Raw genomic sequence first — 6,000 nt, 5'->3', positions numbered from 1 at the left:
CTCTGTACAGCAGCGCCCTCTGGTGGGGCCATGCCCCAGGGGCCCCTGATGCAAAAGCTGAGGCAGGTAAGAGGAAAAATACGCAGGTTTTTTTTTCGGGGTGAACTATCCCTCTTATTCAACCTTCCCTTGCCCTTAACTCCACCTGCTCATGAAGAAAGGGCTTGCAAAAAAACCAACATTGCGACAAACAATCTTCATAATCTTCAGTCTATGGATTAAACACAGGGGCCAGCATCTGAAGCTGGAAATAATAATTAAAGATTTAAAAAAATAGATATTGATCAAAGTCATAAAGACACAATTGTAAATTCACAGTTTAATCTAGTAAATATGTGTTTAGTGATTTTAAGACTAAGGCTTTAAGGCTTGATCTCCAATCTACATCAGCATTCAATGGCTTTGTTTTTCAGCTACTAAATTCAAGCAGTCATTGAAAACAGGTTGATCATATCCACTCATTTCACTATGTTAGCGACACACTGTGGGGGCACGCTGTGACAAGCAAGGCTTCACATAGAGCTCAGTCCAAAGGCTACAACATTTTCCAGTTACATTACAACCTGTTCACACATTGTCAATTCAAAGGTAAAACTGTCGGGTATACAGTACAGTAGTAGGATACCTAGAAATACCTTACGCTTGTAATATTTTTGTTCTGTCTTCTCAGTAAAACTTTGAATGCAGGACTTCTTACCTCACTGCTGTAGTAGAACTAGCTTATTAGTACTGAAGCAATGTCTCCTAACAGGATAGGACTCAACAAAGCCCTTCTTTCTGTAGTTTCCATGTCTCCGGGTTCCCTGGCTTCCACCCATGGACCGAACACATGCTGTTTTACTCCTAGTGGTAGTTTTGGGTGGCTAACCAATCTGAGCTAACTGAACACTGATACTGATGAGGAAGACGAACCAACAAAAGAACTGTCAAAATGTGCCTGAGTCAGGTGAGTGTCCGGCTAACGGGACAACGGTGAAACCAATCAAGAAGGCGGAAACTGAAACAACAGGAGAAGTTAGTGTTTCAAAATAAAACTGTAAGCGCTACAGACAGAGAAACAAGATGGTCATGACTCTGTGTACCTGTACTACTATCACAATAAGTGTTAGCGTGTCACTGATACACGGTCCACACTGGTTTGTATTACTGAAGTAGAACACAAAGTACACATATCCTATTGTGTGTTGTTTCCTGCCTTAATATTGTAAGTCCTGGCCCTGTGTTGTAGATTTTACACCTTTAGTATTTAAATTGAGGAACAATTATCCTTGTTCGTCATCTTAAATGAATGTTTCAAAGATCACTCTGAATGATACAGGCAAACCTGGTACTTTTATTTTGAGTTTAAACAGAAAAGAAAAAAAGAGATCCACATTGATGTACTTCTCAACAATAAATATAAACCTAACAGATTCACAGGCCACACTGTTCACATCTTTGAAACAAACACATCATATACTCTCAGATAGGCCTCACAAACCGAAGTAGGTCACACCAGCCATATAATCTTTAACGGTCAATGTGTTATATGATGGCCAGTCTGATTGATATCGCTGTTTGATACTATTTATTTGTCCTAACCGAGGATACGGATAACCTTCATTATCATAGTAGAGCTGCCAGTGGATTCCAGTCAAGTTATTCCAATTGATTAACAACTTTCTGGTGTTAAATGTTAAAGTGAATGGTCGTGTAAAAAGTGCAGGACAGGTCTTAGTAGTGGTGATATGCTTAAAACACAAAGCACTCACATTATTTACTGGGGAGGTGCAGCCATTCTCTACAAGTTACATATTTACATATACATACAAGTTACATATTGTATGTGACATAATATACTGCCTTGTCTGTGCAATCAAAGCATTATTAATAATATTATAGCCCCTCCTTCCGTACCAGAGCATTGTTTGTAGCACAACTGCACAGTAAAAGATTAAAACTACCATTCATGTTCTGTGCATCAATGTATTCTAATGTTCCTCGGAACTGAAGATGAGGCTTCAGCAGTCTCATCGGCCTCTTTGATTGAAAGGAGTCTCCTTAAAATGTCTTTTTGTTTAACACCAGACATGTGTGGCTCTACCTCCTACATGGAGTTAATACAAACCTCATATAATTCAGTTCAGATGTCGTTCACTTACAGGCCACAACAAAGTGAAGTGCCTCCACATCTGGTTTAAAATTACATAACAAGGTAATTTGGCACATTCCAAATTTTATGATCAATAAAAATAAATATTAGTTTCCTTTTCAGGGAGCCCAGCGGACATCGTTCATGTTACCCTTTCAATAATGAGCTGAAATGTACCCCTTTATATAAATTTAGATCTGTCAATCCACTGAAACAAAGCTAGCATCCTCACTAGAACTCCCCTCTGTATTTACCAATCTGTGATTGCCGTAGACACCGCCTGTAACATCTATGTCTGTATCACATCTCCTCAGACCGGTGTGTTCCTGCCTGTCACTCATGCTGTGTTGTCAACTGTGATAGTGGACAGACAGACTGGATAAGGACGTCACTCAGAGCCACACAGTCTGGACACGTTAGACAGACAAGGACTAATCACAAAATCCTTGTCCTACATGTGGACGGTGCATGTCGATCTGTTACATAATGCTCGTCCAAATTCAAACATCCGATGGCAAAGCTACACTTAAAGACAGCTTCCTGCTCTTTTTTTGCTCTGTGATCATTTTATATTACTGGAGATTATTTTTGTATGTTCTATATGCCGCATCATCTCGACAATCTTGATACCTGTTTGCGGTCCCCCTAATGAAACATTACTGCACTAACTTAAATAGAACTCACTTACTTATAGCGGTTTGTAGTTTTACACATTCAACATCATCGTAATAGTCTATGGGCCAAGTGGGAACAAGTGGCCAGCTGGACAAACACCAACGCACATGTGCAGGACACAGATTTAGACCCAGAAGTTAGAAAACGTTTTGGCCCCCATGTTTGAGTCCAGTTTCTAGTTTATAAAGTAGTCAGATTCAGAATCTGTTTATTTACCAGGAATCTTTACACAAACGAGGAAGGTGACTGACTTCCTCCTTTGCTCTCATCATTACCATGTCCACGAGAGGTTTTTGTGAACAATTATTATATCTTGGGGCTTTTGATTAAATGTTAGATGTGGCTGTCCTTCTTGTGAGGACTCTCTTAGTGAATACTTGGAAACAACAACAGTGGTTGGTACCCAATGGACTTTGACAGGCAGTGAGCGTTTACTAGAGTCTTGAGTTGTTAGTATCAGTGAATAACCTCCAACTATCTGATGAACACACTCATACTTCTTTGGTGCCTTCTGATTGTTTTTAAGGGGTCTCTAGAGGGTCCAAAAGGACCAGCCGTCCGTGTGTGTGGCGAGTAGGATGTGAGATCGTGTTGCACAAGTGATTTAAGAGAACTTGCGTTCAACAGTTTTCTTCTGAGGCAACAACAAAATTCACAACTGAAGAGAAACAAATGCACCAGATCGTTGCTGTTGAAGTGAGAGTGCCCTCTATAGGCAGTAATAGTTCTGACAGCAAATAAAAGAGGAAGTAAGCGGAGGTTTTTATCGACAAAATCCTCACTGGGAGGAAGTCAGGGTGAATGGATAGGTCCACAAAAATTGTTACATTTATGTAAGAGGCGACTGGATGCACGTGGCCATTATAATTTTAATCATTTTCTAACAATTTGTAAAGGCACAGACAGATGAAGTGGTACTACTGATAGTGCAGATCACAAAACACTTTGTTCTAAAGGGCAGTTGTACACAACGTAGATTAGATTACTTTCTGTGCATCACAGTCCATAAAAACATCCTCCTGACAGTGGAATGTATTCTCTCATGTCTTTCTGTGATTGTCATGTCAGGACTGCTTTGCTTTCATGGCATCTCACTTCATTTATCGTTCTCTCTTTATTATATACATGCTCTGTGATGAGGGCTCAAGCTTTCTAGGTGACATTTGTTGTGAATGAAACTCACAAAATTCATGAAAAATTGGCTTTTATTAGGTTTAATGAAGCGGTTTATAACAAGTTGAAAGAGACTGCTGAATCTGGTCCTGACAAGCCTCACGGGAAGAATGCTGTCATCTTCATTCTTTCTTTTGTTACAGGCAGAAGTTATGCAAGCAGCAGATACAGAAAGGTCAAAAGACTTGAGTGAAAAACTGCTGAATAACAACAAAGGTTTCTGTAGATGATACAATCTCTCCTGGTCACTCAGCAATCATCTGTGTATTTACATCCTTACTAATCTTAACAGTGTACCCAAACACACTTACAATCTACTTGTCTCTCATTGTCACATTTACTCTAACACTGCGTAGCACACAAAAGGAGATCGGGAGACAATGAACAGATTGATAAGCATAGTGAGGAACTCGTACATGCTGCAAGTCAAAGAAATGTCCCGACGCCTGTCTCCTGCAGCTACAGGCCAGAGGATTCCCTGAAGTCAAACATTTAGTTAACCACATTTATATCCGGTGGGTTACTGAATACAAAGTATGTGGCCATTCTTTGTAAGTAACCTGATTGGATAAAACAAACTACATATTCGCATTTCACTTCAAAGATCCCAAATATATTTCCAATACAAATAAGGTATATTTTAAATATTTGGAATGTTCAGGTAATCAAATTAACTGACCTTACAAAAACCATGCCAATGAAAAGTGTCGCAGGGATGGCATATTTTTATCGGCCAACCAGGAAGCCAGCATAGCACTGGTTCCCTTTGACAAAAAAAGCTACTTTGGATATTGAATTATTGCAGAAAATAAGGTTTTGTTCAGCAAGATGGCATTAACTGAGCACACCCACCCACACTGGATAATATACAAACTTGAGAAGATTGCAGTGTGTCAATAGCTCAATGAAATGCTTCTATGATATGAAAGCAACAACACTAAATAACACAAGCTTACCATTAACAACCAATATAAATACAACTAAACATAGAACAAATGTTTTATTGATACAGAATGTGGATATGAATGCAGACAGATACATAGGGGAGTACATAAATGAGTTCAGGCTATTGACCCGGCCCTCCACAGTATTTACTCTTCCTCATGTGGCCCCTTCGGAAAAATAATTGCCCACCCCTGCTTTAGAACATAGCTACCTCCAATTGTGATAGACAAGTTGCTATCACAACAACCTGTCAATCAGGATGGAGGTACAACCTCTTGACTCTCCCGTCCAAATAAAACAATGCCTGCAATGGAACAGTGCTGGCATTAAAACATCCTTGACAATGTCTGAACCTTGAGCAGTGACGCCTCCTGAACTAGGGAGCACTGTCCACACACACACTGGTCTGTGTTTACGCTGGTGCAGGTTTAATTAGAAGACAACACAGCTCAGCAGGTGGTTGCTGGTTGGAACATGGCAGATAAGGAATCCCAGTCTAACACTACCGACCCGACACATTGAGTACACTGTAATCACACTGTGAGGAACAAAATGTGAAACAAGATCAGACACCCTTTTTTTGTTTTGTTTGACTGTTCACTGCAGCATTGTCACAAACTGGCTCAGGGAATGGGACAAGTAGGGAGTCTCTGCAAGAGATTTACTAAAGGTGATTTATTAAAACGAAGATGAGCATAAAGAAATACTTCAAATGTATTCTCCACCAGGTGTGTCTGAAACGACCACTGCTGTATTGTGTAATTGAGTGAATTGAGCACATCGGCTGAGCGCTTGTCTAAACACCAAAGAGCTGCAAGGCATCATAACACACTCCTCATTCAAACTCAGAAACAATTTATGTAAGCAATAGTCTGTTGAGACACGCCGTACAATCTTTACCAAAAAATAGAACTCACCAAGCTGCAGCACCCTAAAGGGCACTCAACCCTATTTTCTCTTTCCTCTTTAGCTGAACATGTTATTTTCTTTGGCTACAATTAGTTTACTTGTACTGTAATTATGTTCTGTGATCGTAAACATCTTTCATGGATCATGATGTCATTGTGTTTATGATG

This window comes from Clinocottus analis, unplaced genomic scaffold (genome assembly GCF_023055335.1).
Source record: "Clinocottus analis isolate CAN_PGR_092001 unplaced genomic scaffold, fCliAna1.0.p SCAF_4, whole genome shotgun sequence".
NCBI lineage: Eukaryota > Metazoa > Chordata > Actinopteri > Perciformes > Cottidae > Clinocottus > Clinocottus analis.
Note: the sequence above shows the minus strand (reverse complement) of the source record.